The sequence below is a fragment of the Electrona antarctica genome (assembly GCF_951216825.1).
Source record: "Electrona antarctica genome assembly, chromosome: 13".
NCBI classification, from domain to species: domain Eukaryota; kingdom Metazoa; phylum Chordata; class Actinopteri; order Myctophiformes; family Myctophidae; genus Electrona; species Electrona antarctica.
The window spans coordinates 12,927,092-12,946,264 of record NC_136794.1 but is presented as its reverse complement, the minus strand read 5'-3'; the positions used below and the strand labels follow the sequence as shown (position 1 = coordinate 12,946,264).

Below are 19,173 nucleotides of genomic sequence, written 5' to 3'. Positions count from 1 at the left end.
TCAATTGTAGAATCACCAAACGGTACAACCAGGCCTCTCAGAAGCAGCAGGAGTGGGACGTGGACGTGAAGGAGGGTGATGTCATATCCATGACACCCAATCAGCCACAAACCCACACAGAGATGACAGACAGACAAACGTTGACGACAGCGGAGTGGATTGAGCTACGTTAAAACCCAGAGAGTTAGAAACAAGGGCTTATCCAACAAACCTTTGAGAGAGAGAGAGAGAGAGAGATAGAGAGAGAGAGAGAGAGAGAGAGAGAGAGAGAGCGAGAGAGAGAGAGAGAGAGAGAGAGAGAGAGAGAGACGTTCTGCATCAGTGTTTGTGGAGAATGTAAACTGGCCAATGTGGGTAAGAGGGGGTTGTGCGGTGCCGTGGCTTACGTGTGTAGTTTAGTGTGGGTGGTGAGTATGCGTATAACTATACATCAGTGTGCTTGTAATCTGGGCACGTGCATCGCATGCATGCACCTTGTTTTCTCCGTGCACGTGCGCACGTGCACGTGAGAACACGGACCTCAAGTGTCCCCTGATAAGAGAGCGTCAGCCAAACGTCTAATATGGGTAATGCCCATTAGAAAATCTGCCAGGCCAGACAGGGGACAACTGCCAAGTACCAAAGAGCATCCAGCTCGCCCAGGCCAAATGGACTGCTTGTATTTACATACGAGTCCCCGGACACCACCTGCCAGCATGTGTGACCCCACACCATGGAGAGAGAGAGAGAGAGAGACAGAGAGAGAGAGAGAGAGTGAGAGAGAGAGAGAGGGAGAGAGAGAGAGAGAGAGAGTGAGAGAGAGAGAGAGGGAGAGGGAGAGAGAGGGAGAGAGAGGGAGAGAGAGGGGGGAGGGTGGCTGGGGTAATAAAAATTGAATTAAAAAATGGAAAATGGCGAGGCAAAGCAAGAGTGATAGAGAGAGAGAGAGAGAGAGAGAGGGAGAGAGAGAGAGAGGGAGAGAGAGAGAGAGACAGAGAGAGAGGGAGGATTTTGTATTAGAGTATAGAAATGGAGTTAGCGACCAGATTTTGAGTGGAAAAACAACAGAGGGGTCAGTGTACTGAGTGACACTGGCCTGCAAATCAACAAAACAAATGAGGGGCGAATCCATGGTTAATGTTTGAGTGTGGCATATTCACAGTGCTTGATTAGTACCCCGCAAACCCTCACTCCCCAACTCCCACAACCCCCTGCCTCTGTACTAGTTTTTGCAGCTCTTTCCCCACAAAGATGATGCAGTCCGTCTCACTGTCTCTTAATTTCTCTTTCCTCCTCTCTGTATCTCTTGCTCCATCTCTCTGCCTTTACATCCTTTATGTCCGTTATTTCTCCCCCATCTCTCTCTCTCTCTCTCTCTCTCTCTCTCCCTGATCATCATCTCTTTTCTCTACTAATGTTGAAAAAACACCCACTACCACGATCCACAACCACAAATAAAAAAGGAAAACCTCCTCCTCCAATCTGAGAAGAATTAAGAACTTGGGAGACCTCTCAAAATGAAAAATAAATGAAAAACATTGGCCTTGGGGTTAATTTAAAAAGTGTTGGAACGAACGCAGGGACCAGAAAAACGCAAGTGGCAAAGTTGAATAAGACCAGCACGGAAAGAAGAAGAAGAAGAAGAAGAAGGAAAAAAAGAAAAGCTAGCTGATAGAATGAAGCTGAGGAAAGCGTGCTTGGGTGTGAGCTAAGTCAGTGGTAGCTATAATTCAAATTGTGACTTCAACAATGCTAACAGCAATGGCGAAGAACAAAGGAATATAATGAGACATTGGATTAATTGCTGGCTGCTTGTGACAATAAAATGCAGACAATGTTCAACAGGCAGCTCTTGAAGCCCTCTTCAGTATGATGTAAACTTCAAGAAACATCTGCTCCCCCCCCCACTCCCCCCCTTCCACCCCAATAGCAATCTGGCCAACTTCATTTCACAGAAGGAGTGGCATGTGAAGACAAGATGAGTACGGGTTCTGGTTCAACTTTACACACTGACACTAGCAAGGTGCATGACAACATGACAACAAGGGAAACTGGAATACTGGATGAAAGAAATGACTGTAACACTCGCAGTATTGTGAACAACTTGTAAAAGCCAATGCTTCCCCTAATAGGGATTCACAGTATTGGAAGTGTGGATTTTTTTCACGAACAGAAGAAGTCGAGTGAGGGGCCACCAGAAAGGTAACGACATGAATACCATTTGCTTTGCGTTAATAAAGGTAAGTGATATTGTTTGGTTAAAGGTTAAAGTGCAGGCCCGGACGGTTAGCTCAACCGTCTGGGCACCTATAGGCTGCTGAGCCAGCCTGGCGGCATGCCGCAGCCCGCAGGTTTGACTCCCGATCCCGGCGTGTCTTCCCCCCCATCTCTCTCCCAATTTCCTGTCAGATTACTTTCAACCTATCAATAAAGGCAGAAAAAGCCAAAAAAATATCTTTAAAAAAAAAAGGTTAAAGCGTGGTATTCTGACCAGTAATGGTTGCTGGTGTTTGCTCAGTAACAGAGGGGTCTCCCTGTCTCTCCAGCTCTTTGATAAACAGAAAATACATTTTCAGGTAGGTGACAAAATATCTGCCAATCAGGAGAGGGTTTATCAGATTCATTTTTTATATAGTGTTTTGTTTCTGGTCATTTCTTTGTATCATCACTTTCAATTTCACTTGTTTAATTTGTATCCTGTCTGACTAATATATCCTGATTGGATAAAATTTGTAAAAGACCTGGAGAGACATGGACACTGTTACTGAACAAACGCTCTATAGTGCTATCAGAATATAGAGCTATTTAACACACATTTTAACTGAAGAAAAATAATTTACTCTACATTTAATATGAGAGAATAATCTTCTCCTCCCTAGCAGGTCCTAACCTGAATCGTGTTATCACGAGTGACGATCCCTATCAAGACTCACCGACATCTCACCATCGTACGACACACACACACACACACACACACACACACACACACACACACACACACACACACACACACACACACACACACACACACACACACACACACACACACACACACACACACACACACACACACACACACACACACACACACACACACACACACACTATCAGCATCTCACCAAGGACAGGCAGGCACATACACACACAAATATAGCTCAGCATCTCTCAATCTTGCTACACATCCTGTGTGCCACTTGCAATTTCTTGGAGGGCATTGATGCGAGAGATAAATTATTGTTGTTGTCCTGTTATGCATTTTTTGTCTCCTATCCTGTGTAGCATCTGAACGTTAATCGACAGCCTCATCCAAACCGTTATTAGCTTTAGAGCTTTTATTGGCTCAACTGAGTGATACAAACACAAACATATGGATACAAAAATATGATTAATTGCAAGTGGAGGTGATTGAATCGACTCTTGTTAGAAGAACAGACACATTTTTTAACAATATTTTGCTTTATTATGATATGAAAGTCCCAAATAGCATTTGCATCTTTAAATTAAAGTCTTTAAGTATGTGAATATAACCTAATTTATATGTTGACAACAGTACGAGATTCATTGGGCCTTCAAGTTTCATAATTTCATAAAGTGGCAGTAAAATTATTGTATTATTTGTATGTATTAAATCATTCTCTCCGGTGCTGATAAGGGTTTCAGGATCTCATATCCAAATCCTCTTCTTCAGCAAAGAAGTGTTGCATTTTGGAGCTGCAAACAATATTGAATTTGAGAATGTAAGTGTGCATTAAATATGAATGTGTGATCCAGACAGAAGCAGCATGCGGTGCATGAAGAAGAGCATTGTCTCAGTGTTGTCTCAGTGTTGTCTCCAGACTCTAGAACAACGGTGTCCTGGCCTCTCTTTGTCTGTTTGCCTGTCTGTAATCTCTCAAGAACGCTTTCCGAGGTACACTATACTGAATCTGTCGGCGGGGACATTCAGAACGTGTATACATTGTTGTTAGTGGGAATGAAAACATAGGCGCCCCACCAGAAGAGGAGGGCCTAAGGCAGAGCAAACGGGCAACATCCTGCTATCCACATTCTGTTTGGCGCCGTCCCCAGAGGCAAATTCAAAGGTAAACAGGGCGCTGTTTATTCCTTCTTTTTTTGGCTGAAGGGTTCCCAGATTGGTCGGTCAGCTACAAAGGCCTGATCTGGTTCCAGCCTTGTCTAAGCTCACATATCCATAGTATCCAACAAAGAACTCACAGATCACTGACTGATTTATTTATTTATTGGTTTTCTTTCTGTCTTTCTTTCTTTCTGTCTTTCTTTCTTTCTCTCTTTCTCTCTTTCTTTCTCTCTCTGTGGTGTAAACGCGTTAAAAGAGCTTCCGATCATAGTGTATTCTCTAATAGACAGGGTGTGGGCCTATATACTTGTCCAGGTGTCACCATTGTTTTGTACATAAATCTCCATGGTCACACACTGATAAATGCTAATCCTTTTTATACAATTATTATGGGTGTGTTGGGTGATAACTTGTGCCCTAAAGACACACTTTAGGCAAGTGTAGGCAAAGACATGATAGCTTGCTTATGACCATACATCATTTATCAATGGCTCTGATGTTATGCATTTAGCAATGCAGATAATGCAGTGTTTAATTACTCGGTTTTTGTACATTCTACATAGCAGCCCATGTCCATCTGCAGTACTCCTTGATAAGGCTAAAGATAGTAGAGCCAGTTAATAGAGACACGATAAGAACAGTTACCAATTTAATGTCTTTTTTGATAACACCAAGGGTCGGGCCATATTTCTCAACATACTGTATTGCTTCTCTGAAGCAACTGCCACACATCAGTGAAATACTAAAATACCGTGCTAAGACTTTTTGTCTTCATCCTTGATAGTTGCTATATTTGATATTATAATGGTATTAGGATTACACCAACATCCAGACATCTTGACCCAGACCAAGAGCATGCTTAGACTTGCGAAGAGTATCTCTTCTGACCCCTTACATGTTTTAAATTATGAATATCAACTGTTGCCCTCCATGAGGCGGTTTAGAGTCCCTACATTTAAGAAAAACAGACTAAAGAACTCGTTTGTACATCAGTCTGTCTTGCTTCTAAACCAAAATCGTTAAACCAGTGGATATGTTCTCGTTCCTGATTATTTCTGTGATTTTTGTCCTGTAATGTCTACCATTTTGTAATGTATGTCTATGTCTTGTCTGTTTCTTGAACGGTGACGTCATGGACGCAAAACACATTTCAGTGCAAGCTGACAATAAAGTTGTATCGTCGTACATCCAGATTTAAGGATAAACTGCTATCACATCCTATATTATTACATATTCCAAATCCCTTATTTCTGCTGTGGCTAAAGGTCACAGAAAAACACTAATATATGGGCCCTTCAGTTTTTCTAAGCTAACATTTTCTTTGATAGTACGATATCATCAAGATTTAAAGATAAGCTACTATCATATTCCACATCATTACACGTTCTAGACATAACAAATACGTAGCAGGGGCCAAATACAAGATTGCAGAGGAAAATGCAGACACACCCAGAAAAATAGAAGCGTACAAACACAACAGCAAACACACCTATAAACAATATGTCGAGCTCAAAGACGTAAACACACACAAACAGAGGCTAACATGTAATTCAAAGCCAGTCTAAACTCTACAAATCAGACAGCTGACAAACACTGATTGGTACTCCCATCCGTTTCAAAGACATATATGGTATAATGACTGCTGTAAAGAGTGCAAAGTAAGGGCTACGACAGAGGGATTGGAACTTCACTATGAACACTGTTTTCCCAATTTCCATTTTTCTTATTCCCTGTCACCAGAAGATTCTGTTTTCTCTCCTTTTCCTCCTTATCGGCTCACTCTCATTCACTCTGTCTCACTTTTATTCTTTTTTGTTTAATCTGTTCTGTTTCTACCCGCTTTTCCAACGGGAATCTGGGGGTTAGAAACATTTCTTCATGCACTGAAGTTGCATCCAACTTTCAGATTGATTATGCGTCAGACACATCACTTACCAACACGTTCTTATTTATTTTACATTTATTCAGCCAGGATAGTCACCATTGAGATGAAAATCCACTTTTTTAAGGGAGTCCTGGCCACGACAGGCAGCAGCATAATTAAAAACACAGTTACAAACAGAAAACATAACTCTGTGTGTCAAGAGCTCACTCTGTCAGCGCTGTAAAATCGACACCAGCCTACGTAAAACGACATGTTTCGATGAGATTTACGTAGGCTGGCAATGATTTTCCAGCACATGAGACGGCAAGCTCTTGACGCACAGAAAACATTGGGAAGTGTTGTGTGTGCAGATTTTTCATGAAACCTCCTCACAATGGAATCATAGGATTCACATTAAATATAGACAAAATTGACATTTAGGTGTAATGTATATAGGCTGACAAATAAAAAGATTCATGGACCAATGTTATTGCTGTAAGGAGCAACGCAGAAGAAACCTGTGTACCGTGGAGATGGCGTATTAGTCCGTCCCGCCCCGTCCCCCCCATCCACACACACTCCACACAGTCAACAGTCCACACACTGTATTAACACAGGCATGTTTGAAATAGGACACATTCAGAAAGTTAGGACTCGGAGTGAGGATGCGGGAAACAGTAATACATTCAATAACTTGTTTGACTTGTGCATCGCAAAAAGAACTGTACGTACTATATTATATTAACTCCACCAAAAATCTATAAACTATAATAATAATCAAATACAATACGATAAACCAGAGGAGAGGACTAATAACAACAATAAATGTTACCCACCACCTCCCAGAAAAGGGGGGAAATAGGGATAAAACTTACATATATGTTGTCTGCACTGTTGCTTCTCAGGCTACCTCAGCATAAACTTTACCGTTGCGATATGACACTAATACATGGTTGTGCTCTTAAGCATGCAAACCAGGCCCAGAGAGAGAGAGAGAGAGAGAGAGAGAAAGAGAGAAGGCCACAGACACACACACACACACACACACACACACACACACACACACACACACACACACACACACACACACACACACACACACACACACACACACACACACACACACACACACACAGAGAGAGGGCCTGTGAGGTCATTATTAACGCTGATAGTGAGAATGAGGCGTCGCTATAGGAAAATGTCCACAGACAGATAGGCTGTATGGTCTACCAACCAATGAAGATCCACTTTTATAGCAGGGCTATCGTGGTATTGACTGATCTGTAACATTCAGATAAAAACATGCAGGGAGAGTGGGGTATTAAAAGCCCTGCTGTTGCACGCACGCACACACACACACACACACACACACACACACACACACACACACACACACACACACACACACACACACACACACACACACACACACACACACACACACACACACACACACACACACACACACACACACACACACACACACACACACACACGCACGCACACACACGCACACACACACACACAGGGCTGTCAACACTCCTGGCTCCTGGCTCCTGGAGTTGTTATCAAACTCCCAAAATTCACCAGAACACATGGAACTTATAAATCTACTATGTTAAATAGTTTCTGGGGGTCTGGGCAGTGCATGCAATCATACAGAGATGTTCAGTTGAATAATGAATTATTAAAGATGGGTCTCACGTTGCTTCAGTCATCCATTTTTTGTAGGCCTACTTTTTGCGTTTTAATGGCTGAAACTGTACCCATTCCAATGCTAGTAAAGCAAGCCTGATAAAAGTATCAAAATTCACCAGAACACAGGAAATTTCATATACTCTGTTAAAACGTTTGTGGGGGAGGACCCCCAGACCCCCGCTTTTGGGTGTCCCCCCCCGCGCCCCCCCAAAAAATCTCCTGGATTCTCACAGTCCTCACACACACGGTGGCAGCGGTGGCCGAACGGATTGCGGAGCGGTCTGGATACCGGAAGGTCGCCAGTTCGAATCAGCGGTCCGACACGTTAAAATTACCACCGCTGAAGTGCCCTTGAACAAGGCATTGAACCACTACGATGAAATGTTCTATGAGCAGGGCCTGGCTGGAAACAAGTTCTTGAGCTTAGCCCAGATACCCTGGGTAAATATAGTAATCATTTCACACTGCACACACACACAGCCTCACATGAAGCACAGGCGTGCAGCTTGGGATGTAGGCCGCATTGCTAAAAGTTAAGTGCTGAATCATCATCTTAATCACAAAAAATGAACTTGAATACAGCACATGTTGGCACTCCATACTATAGAACATTAGGCTATATACTCACTCACATCAATGTCATCAAAGCTGACAGGACGTTCATTAGCCTATCTTTTGCACCTCGACAATCCACACATAAATGCACACACATTCAAGAGGAGGCCATAATTTATGGTTTCACAGAATTAAAAGGGTCTGAAAACAAAATGGAGGGCAAAATTAAACTTTTTTTTTATGTGACTGTTTATGAGTAAAATGATTGCTCTGAAGGAAGATTACATTATTGTGGAATGTATTGTTTATGGCCATCAGATGTGTTACTGGGAGAGCGCTGTGATGTGGTGAGAGCTGGAGTGAGGGGGCGAGAGACCTTTATGGCAAGCACGCATGCACGCTAATATTGCGCAAATGTTGTGCTCCACACAGAGTGCGCCCATGGCACCACCAGCCACTCGCACAGACGCACACAGTACACACAGTAAAACCCTGAAGGGGATCTTATTTGTATTGTTGACAGTCACATTCTAGTTTTTTTCAAATTATGCTTGTGACTCTGACAGTGTACAAATAGAACCAAATCGGCCCTTGACGGGTCCATGATTTTGTATAGGCCTTATACACACTCTCGGAGTTAAAGGGAGGAAAATCACTGCCGTGAGGGGGCGAGACGGAGCTCCTTCTGGTGAACATGTTTAGCGCACTCGTAAACATCTCATTTGATAATACAGGATAAAGAGTTAACAGCACAGGGTTTATGGCCTCACCCCTCGTCGTCGGCGAGGGGATGGGTGCGCTCGCTCGCGCGCACACACATACACATACACGCACGCGCGCGCACAGACACACACGCGCGCGCGCGCACACACACACACACACACACACACACACACACACACACACACACACACACACACACAGACAGACGAACACGCATTCACATACACTCCGCCGCACCAACCACAGCAGGCGCGCTACACAGCTTCTCTGCTGTGACACTTCCATGGACCACACACTGACTCACACGATGCAGTCACACACACGAGAGACAAATAAGGCCTTGAGACAAACACGCGTGCATGCACGCATGCTTGAAATGTGCAACAAAGACACACACACACACGCGCGTAAATAACCAGAGCCCCCTCCTTAAAAAATGAACCCAGTCCCAAAATAGTGCTAGAAGCGCACTATTTTGGAGAGATTTAAAGATTAGTAGCCACAGAGTTTTGTGCTGTGCTCTATGGACATGGCCGCTACGTTAAAAAAAACCTTTAGCCTACTGCGACTGCCCTTACATTCCACATCTATACCACACACACACACACACACACACACACACACACACACAGATGCCAAACCCATCCACCACAACGTGCGCCATCCTCGCCAGAAAAAAAGGAATAACTGTGAGGAGGGAGAAAAAAAGACGTCGAAGTGACCGTACAAAGAACACGGTGGAGAAACAGAAACAGAAACAGGTCTCATGTCCACTACTACTTAAACATTTAGTCTTCCAATAGATGCAGGCGTTTCAAGGATGTGAATCCACCAACGACACGAATTGCAAGCCGCAGATTTGTGAGTGATGATAGATTTAGCTATATCTTTAATGGAGAGAGCGTGGGGAAGGATGGCTCCCATGCCAGATAGAGAAGGAAGGAGTATCATTAGTGAGCCTTCTTTCTCCCCACAGACCTTCCCCACTATCTAATCTTCACTTTAATAGCACAGACACACCCTTGATATGTGTGAACCGATAACTGGGTTCACACAGGAAAGGGATGAAGAAGAGACCAGAAAGGACCAGAAAAAAAACGACAGGCATTGGAAAATTGGACATGGTCTGGATGTAAGTAATGGAAATGGATACTGCAGGGGGGATAATGATACTCTTTTGGACACGTTAAGGGGGCAGTTCAGTTGATATGTTCCTCATTTTCAAAATGGATGGCATTGTTTAGCAATGTGTAAGGGCAATCAATAAGCCTAAATCCACGGGAATTTAGCTTCAGAATTGCGTTGTATAACATAATGAACAACATCATTATATCAGCTGCAATTGGCCCATCCAGTCTGGTCTACAAAGTTACGGTGCAGACTGAGTAGACCGCTCTCCATAAAGTTACCTATATAACATGTAAGTTCAACTATATAATATGGCTGCGCCTTGTGCATTCTGTCAGAACAGTCACCAGTGACACTGCACATTAATGCTAAAGCTCGATCGCTGAAACCAAAGTAAACGGGAGAAAGCGATATAGGGGAAATCATGGTGAAAACGCGTATGGCTTCCCTTCCCCTCTGTTTTGATACGCACTTTAAAAAGCGTCACAGGTCAATCCCTTCAAATCCCAAAGTGCGCGCGGCTGTGCTGCAACTCTCAACATCTAAGCAATGTTTATAAGTTTAAACAGAGAGATCTGGCGTTAATGAAAAAGCTTCACTCGTCACATGGACTGAAACGAATGCATTTTTCATCGGGCTTCGCACGGAGCTTTTTCTGAAGCTTGTTGGGGGTCAGTGTGTAGGCCTATAGTCAAAGAAGAGACAAATGCACAGGAGAAAATGGTCGACGGTGAAAAACAGGCCTATATTATTCTCCATGGGTAAAGTTGACGTGCAGTTGATGTTGTTTGTGCCCGTATCTGGCCCGTATATTCGTGTTACCGTGCTTAAGAGCTGAGCAAAGTTCTATCTCTTCAATTCACTCTTCATTTTAGGCCTACTCGAGAATTTAATCTCATGGTAAAAAAAATGGCCTTAAGCCTACTGTTTAGTGGAGCACAAACTATTGCTTTTGACGTGATCGTCGAGGAGCGACTGTTTCTCATTTAGCCTGCCAGACGCATTTACCTTCAGTTTGTATTGATTACAGAAAGTGGGCATTTCTACTAAAAAAAACTCCGCCTGAGTCTGAGACCTGCATGTGCTTTGGCATTTAGACGGTGACTTTTAACTCTGGAATGGCATCTTGCACTTTTTTGTGTTCTTCACACACATATCATGCTGCTAAATCAAGAAACCTATTGATCATTTCAGAGTTTGTGTTCTCGTATAGAAACCTAACTTTTTAGTATAACATTTAATGTTATGCGTATACTAAAATAACCCCTCTGCTCCCTATACTTTTTATTTATGATTATGTTCCCTAGCTTGCTTGACGTGATTCTTCATACTTAACTTCACACTTAAGAAAATGAAAATGTTAATTAGTAACTCCATCAACACCTTTTGGACAAATGGTTCAGAAATAAATTAAAAAGTTAAACAGTGGACAGCATTTTCGTAATTTAGTGACGCACACTTGTTTATATTTAAGAAAATCATTTATTTCCTGTGAACAGTTATATTAATTGAATTCTGTCCAGATCTCTCGCACGCACACACACACACACACACACACACACACACACACACACACACACACACACACACACACACACACACACACACACACACACACACACACACACACACACACACACACACACACACACACAAAATAATCCTAATTTGGAGGAAATGTTTACACCTGGTGCTTTGAATGAGCTATAGATCTATTTTCTAAATCACTAAAACATAATATTGGCCTTAAAGCTCAACATTTTGTGGTAGCAGCTGCTATTACAATCAAAGTTCTGCATTATAACTTTTCTGTTGTTTCATTGCTCCCTGGTCGTGGTGGTCTGTTGTTAGGAATGATGTTAGAAACTGAAACATATTAAACAGTGCTCAAAGCTAAGTGCCTGCAGGTTTAAGTGCATTTATTCGTAAACAGAATACAGTTTTAACTAAAAACAAAACAAAAAGCTGTAGAAAATTAGGCCTACAAAAAGGCTAATTACCTTAATTAACAAGATGCAATCACAAATTCACAATAGCCACGTAACTGTATACAAAAAGGAAAACTGTATCAAATATTATAATCACTCACTATACCATAATTGTAAAAACATTGTTAACTGTTAAAAGTAGCGTTAATATAATCATTTTAAGATTAATATACTGCTAGGCTGCTGCTACTACTACATTAATACTACTAATACTATACTAATACTATACTAATACTATACTAATATTGATATTAATATTATTAATATTATTAATATTATTAATATTATTAATATTATTAATATTATTAATAATGATAATAATTCTGAAATTCAAAGTCAAATATTCAAAATATTATTAATAATATGGAATGTTATTATTATTGTTTTTATTAATGTTATTATTATTAGTATTAGCCTATTACTAAATAATAATGATTAATAATAATAGCCTAATATTAATCGAGCCTATAATTGGATTGGAAAGAGGACTGTCAGGTAATCATTGTTATTATCATTATTAGGCTATATTGTTAGCAATCTTGTAGTTTGTAATTATTAACTGACCTAAGTTATTAGGGCAATAGTCTATTGATTGTCACTCACGTTCCATATATGCTCTGGTTTTCTCCCACATTTCAAATTGCGACGGCACTGAGCAGCGGAGTTGCGCCACTTACAGACAAGCATGCTATCACAAACATAAGAGACTGCATCGAGATTTCTTCAAATTGATGGCGGGTGACTGCGAGTGTGGAGTGCGTTGGCAATGTTCTCTCGTACTTACTGCTTAAGGCGTGCCTGTATCGCTGCTGGCCGAGGCTCTGTCCATTGATCAAAAGTATCGAATCCAGGGCTGAGCTGAACGGGCTCTTGGAGTTGGATGGACCGCGTTCAGGGACCTGAAGTCCACACTAACTTCTCCGTGGAGAACCGAGCGGCGTCCGCCGAGACGGAAAGAAACAATGGAGAAGAAGATCGGACACCGAGATGGACGGAGAATGCGCGTGCTTATCGTCTGTGGAAAAGTAGTGGTGAGTGAGAGATGGAGCACACGAGAGAGAGAGAGGAGAGAGAGAGAGAGAGAGAGAGACTTTCTCAAAACCAGTGGCTTGACTTGGCTGTGATGTCGCGGGGACCCTCGCTGGACATGAGCACGGAATGGAAGTCTGAACTTGATGCGTGGAGAAAAAATAATAATATTTGGTGTCGTCGCACCGACTCGCACGTTTTCGTCCTTTCGCTAAAGCACGACTATGGCACCGAACTGTCCTCCTCTGAACTCATGGCTTCATCAGCGCGCAAGTAGAAGAAAAGCGCGCAGCGCAGTAGAGGGATCAGGAAATGCTCGCGTAAAAGCCAACTTGGTTGTGGATGTTGTGGACCCCGAGCCGCAAACATCGATCAATAGAGCATTTAGCGCGAAGCGTCCCGTTAATGGTGTAATGATCGGTGAAAAGGTATACAAGCAGAGTGTGTCACTTTCAATCTTCCCCGTGCCAACGGGCGCGCTGACTGACAGGCAGCGGGTTGAGGGCGGAGGGAGGCGAGAAGGAGAGAGAGGGGAGGAGAGAGAGAGAGAGAGGGAGAGAGAGAGAGGGAAACAGCGCTGCATGCAGGGAGGGAGGGAGGAGGGGGGTACGGGGGCGTCAAAACCAATTTGACCTTTGGCAAGCATTTTGTGGGCTCTATATCTCGCTAAGGTTATATAGGCTATATTAAAGGAATACGCTAAAGGAGATATTGTTTTCAATTCAAATACGGTATTCACATGTTGTGGCTATACGCTATTCTAATTTAATTGTTTTGCTTTGAGCACAACGTAGGCTATAGCCTATATCGCATACCCCCAGATATGCCAGTATCATCCTACAGATAATCCATTCAAGTTGAAGTCCATGCCACATTGCCACTCATACATGTTAATAAGTAGCCTAATAATATAGATGATTCTCTCTCTCTCTCTCTCTCTCTCTCTCTCTCTCTCACGCGCGAAGCCTCGGACACGCGCGCGCGCGCGCACACACACACACACACACACACACACACACACACACACACACACACACACACACACACACACACACACACACACACACACACACACACACACACACACACACACACACACACACACACACACACACACACACACACACTTTTAATAGATGCCCTGTGTCAATACAACAGCAGTTCACTGTTGGGTGATACAGTTAATGATAAACCTGCAACTTTATAGACAGATGTCACTGCGTGGGGTTTAATAGATAAGGAATCCAAGGTCAAATGGCACTGAAGACAAATCCTGTGTTGGTGTCTGCTCGCTACAAATTCACGTTGAACTCTCCACACCTAAACATTTTGTTGGACCGACTTGTAGTTGGTTTATTGCCCTATATAGCCTAGCCTATATGTCAAATTCACTTTAGCTAACCTACTACAACAAGGGAGTCTTTCAAGCTCATTTTAACGAGAGCATGCGCAACAGAATTGAGCAAGACAAAATTAGGTTACAGGTTTGCACATCTGCAATAAATGTGTCCAGGGTTCTCTGGTCTCATGTTGAGAGAGATGATGGTCCCACGAGGAGAGCCAGTGAGAAGGGCGGCACACAGTAAAATCCTCCGTGTTCATTTCACTCAAAATGTAGGCCTACCCATTTTCAGACTTTCAGACGGAGGATTTTTGCTGTGCAGGATGGATGGATTACAGCATCTTTTTGTTGGCTTGCATATAGTTTCAGCACGTGGATGGGAAAACAAACAGGGGCCACTGGAGTGTCCGGGATCACTTCCACGTGTCTGCGCGTCGCGGGTCAGAAAGAAAGACAGTGTGCACGTAGCGCATCAGTGCAAGAAGAATTCTATTAGGTGTGCAATGTTTGCTTTATGCTGAAATGACACTAATATTTACCACAAAATAATTTTGCTTCGTTGGCTTTGTTTTAAAGATGGGATATTAATTTGATAATAATAATAATAAAAATAAAAAATAAAATAAAAATCTCTTTCATCGGACTAATTAGGCCTATAACTTAAACATTTATCAATTATTGTGCACTCTATATAGCTTCCATCCTTAATTGATTGCCAATAAACTGAATAAAGTATCCTATCTTATACCATCTTACTCATATGCATTTGAAAAGGAAAAGTCATCGACAATTCGCTGTTAATTGGACAGTTTGAGGCTATAAGACAACTCTCAGTGCGGGCCGGGAGAGAAAGAATGATCAAATTAAGCATTCGTTGCATGACAGGAGCGTTCGGCCGATGCTCGTCGTTCATTATCAAATATGATAGCCTCTAATGGTGGCGATGATGGTGATGCCGCTGTGGGCATATCGTTATAGTTATGCAGGATATCTATATGGATAGAGTTAGAGTTAGGGTCATCATCAAGGTAAGAATATACAATATGAATCAATGCAGTGTGACTCTCTCTCTGTCTCTCTCTCGTGTGTGTGTGTGTGTGTGTGTGTGTGTGTGTGTGTGTGTGTGTGTGTGTGTGTGTGTGTGTGTGTGTGTGTGTGTGTGTGTGTGTGTGTGTGTGTGTGTGTGTGCGCGCGCGCGTGCGTGCGTGCGTGAAAATTAGTGTTGGGAATTACACTTGGAGTTTGCAGTGAGGCTACATGTGGCATTTACAAGTCACACACCAGTGATTTTGACTTAGCCACAAAATGCCTTTTAAGGCTTAAAATAGGCGTGGTAAACAGCATTTTAAATCGTTATTTCTCACCGTACTAGTTGTTTAAAACAATGAGTCTGCGGTTTTTGGAGAAGGCAATATTTGTCCGTTTTTACACGAGACGGCAAAACCTTTTCACAATTTTGACAGGCAAGCGCATTCTTTAGTTTAAAGTAAGCAACAGAAATGAAGGACATTAGTCAGACTATAGCCATGAGCTGGTAATATAACCATCTAAAGTTATTTAGAAAATAAAATCACCCCGTTGTTAATAGTTGACCGTGTTATTTCAAGTGAGATCAGACATTTGCATGCCAGGGATTCAACTCAACATATAACCTATACATCTTGGCATTCGTTGTTGTTGTTTTTCTGAAGGGTGGGAGTTTGACCATGCGATTTTTTTGTCACTGAAAGGAAAGGATATGCCACGCTATGTCAATTACATTATTTCGATTCATTTGTTGCAGTCCCGTATGCATATAAGCTCGCAGACGTATAGCCTAACACAGATCATGCAGTTTCGTTTTCACTGTGGAAAATATAGGCCTTACAATGTTTTTACTTACAAAACAGGGCTAAATATTTTATTATGGCGCCATACCTGCTGTTTTAGCCTTCTCATGCAGACGCGCTTTTCAAGAAAGACAACAGGTTACACTTCTACTATAAAAAAAAACGTATAGGCCGCCTATACCTTTAAGCTAAACATTTTAATTAAGTACATATTAAAATAAATAAAAGCTAATTGATTACGTTTAAAAAAAGCATTTAACCACAATGGTTGACCATTCAACACATTTTAACATTTATGGGGAATAGAAAATATTATTAAGCTTATACGCATGGACAAGTCAAATGGCTAGAAAGGCTACAAATTTGGCTTCATTCTGGAGAGGAGGAAACTTAGATGCGACGAAGCGAATGTGGTTCACAGCAGGCGGGTATTTATTTATCCAAGAAGGAAATGTTTTGCAAACGGCATCATGTGCATTGCGCCTCATCGTGCAAAACCATCCCTTGGCTGCTCGGGTAAAACAGAGGCTGTGAATTATTTAAACCCATGCAGTTAGGAAATCCGTTGCTGCCTGCAGAGCTTCTCGTGAGCTCTCCCAGTCCCACTATATCTCCTATTCCTATTTTTCCCATTTCTTGGGGAACTGGGAACCTAGAATTCTGTAACTGTTGCTCAGGGGAAACATAGAGCACCAGGAGTCCTCGCTCATCAGCTCAAACTAGCGTAAAACTTAACAATGCCGTGAAACGGATAAAAAATGTATCGCTACAATAGCCACAATGGGAAACTAATTCAGAGGTATCGTATGAATAATTGAAAATGTGCAATATCTCTAAAGATTTTGTGCAACATGGTAGTAATGAGGCAGACTTATTGGGCCCAAAGCGTCTTCGTGCACGTGTGTGTGTGTGTGTGTGTGTGTGTGTGTGTGTGTGTGTGTGTGTGTGTGTGTGTGTGTGTGTGTGTGTGTGTGTGTGTGTGTGTGTGTGTGTGTGTGTGTGTGTGTGTGTGAGAGAGAGAGTGGGGGGGGGAGAGAGAGTGCGTGCGCCCGTGCACACATGCACTTATGTATCCAAAGAAATATGATACGAGGTAAGAGCTTGAAGATGGGGGGCCTGTTTGTAGAGAATAAACGGGCTTCATGTTGCGACCGTTTTGGACCGACTGGCTGGTCTCTGGCTCTTTGCATGTCATCTACTCTGTGCACCTTATGGAGCTGCAGCCTGCATGCGTCACGCCAGCCTCCAAAATAAGAATAACATGCTTTTATTTATTTCACATCGAAGGGCCAGGTCAATTTATAGAAAGTGATCCAATGACTATACACAGAGCAGACCTCCGGCACAAAGCTCATTTCAAATTCAAGAAGTCAGCAGAATAATTTAGAGAAAGAATGCATCTGGTATGTGTCAAACCAAGATGCAGCGTTAATAGTCAAAGTGATTGTTTTTTTTCTTTCTTTTTTAGGCCTGGGCAGCGACAGCAATTCAATTAGAGGTGTGTTACGCGAAAGACTGTACATCTTTATTTGTGCTGGGAAATGGTTTTGTTCATCACGGACTGTCTGGACTCTGGAGGCTTACACTGAAGTTTTCACCTTGACAAAAATGATGAGCAGAGGCGCGTCACTTGTGCAAACAGCGCGACTGTGTGGCGAAGGGAAGAAGAATAAAATACAGAATGGTGCAGTTCCGTGCTTATTGACCATTACCAAACATGTTTTTCGATTTGTCGATTTATAGGCCTATAGATTTGTGACGAAAAGGTTTGTCGTGGATTTCAGAAGTGCCATATCCTAAAGCAGAATAGGCTATTTGATTCATCACGAAATAATTAGAGTGCTATAGGAATTAGAGTAGCTGTGTTAACAATTGTCTTTGTTAGAAATTAAATCGAACGTCACATAAGGCGTGTGGTGTGGATAGGATATTTGAATGTCATTTATTTGACAGCATATTTTGTAAGGGTTTTCAATTAAAATTGTTGCAGCCCATTAGCAGTGTTGTCAACTTAACTTCTGCAACAGACTGCTGCGGAGTTCACACTTCCAATATTCTGAAAAACATTCACTGTCCTCACTTAAACCAATTATAATGTGATATATTGCATTTGAAGCCTATTATCTTTAACAGCAAAACTGCGTTTTTGTTTTGCTTACTCCAACAACTAGAATCCTGCATGTTTTTCTCAAATGTTTGCCCATTGTTGAACATGGCGATTTTTTTTATCGTCTGTTAAGCAAGTCAAGCTTAACAGGCTCTAAAGTTGCTTATACCAGACCATACGCCAAGATATGATGAAGAAAATTGTCTTGTGACCAACTTGGTGAAACACTGTAAGTAGAGTGTGTCAGCCTGTCATAACCGAGAAGGGAGCGATTATTATTATTTAACGAAATTCCAGTATCCAAACATAAAACCAAACAAGTCGTTGTAGTAATACGAATAATAGCCTATTATTATTATTATTATTATTATTATTATTAATAATAATTATTATACAGTATTAGCCTATTTTATGGTACTATAGTTTTACACGATGTTGCGAAGTGATGTGTCATGGCTTGAATCAGTTGTAATTGAAAAGGAAGGTAACTAACGCATAACGAATGACAGACGTACCATGCAAAACAGACAATTAAACAAAAATCTAACTAAAATAAATACATATTGTGCAGGACACCAGTTTCTTAACCTTTTTCCAGAGTCTTGATTGGCGCAAATCAATCAAGATTTAAAACATGCCGGTTTATAAGTAGACTATGAACAAAATTGATCATCCAATATGTTTAATTAGTATCCATTGTTAATCACATTTAATGAGCCATTCGTATTGTTAGTCCAGAAAGAGAAATTAAACACCTCCAGCGGATGATAAACTTCTCTGTTGAGATATAAACCCTCATTGCAGCGCGCTTGATGTAACCAACCAGACAGGTTTTTACAATAATTTAGGGCTG

The 19,173-nt window shown here is 41.9% G+C and overlaps 1 protein-coding gene across 3 annotated transcripts in view; it reads right to left on the bottom strand.

Moving 5' to 3' along the window:
- satb2 (SATB homeobox 2) overlaps nucleotides 1-13,014 on the bottom strand; it is a 59,330-nt gene extending 46,316 nt beyond the window's left edge. For all 3 annotated transcript variants that reach the window (XM_079519280.1, XM_079519281.1, XM_079519282.1), the window contains exon 1: nucleotides 12,798-13,014. The gene's annotated coding sequence lies outside the window, so the exon portion shown is untranslated. The remainder of the gene's footprint in view (nucleotides 1-12,797) is intronic.
- Nucleotides 13,015-19,173: the final 6,159 nt, after the last annotated feature.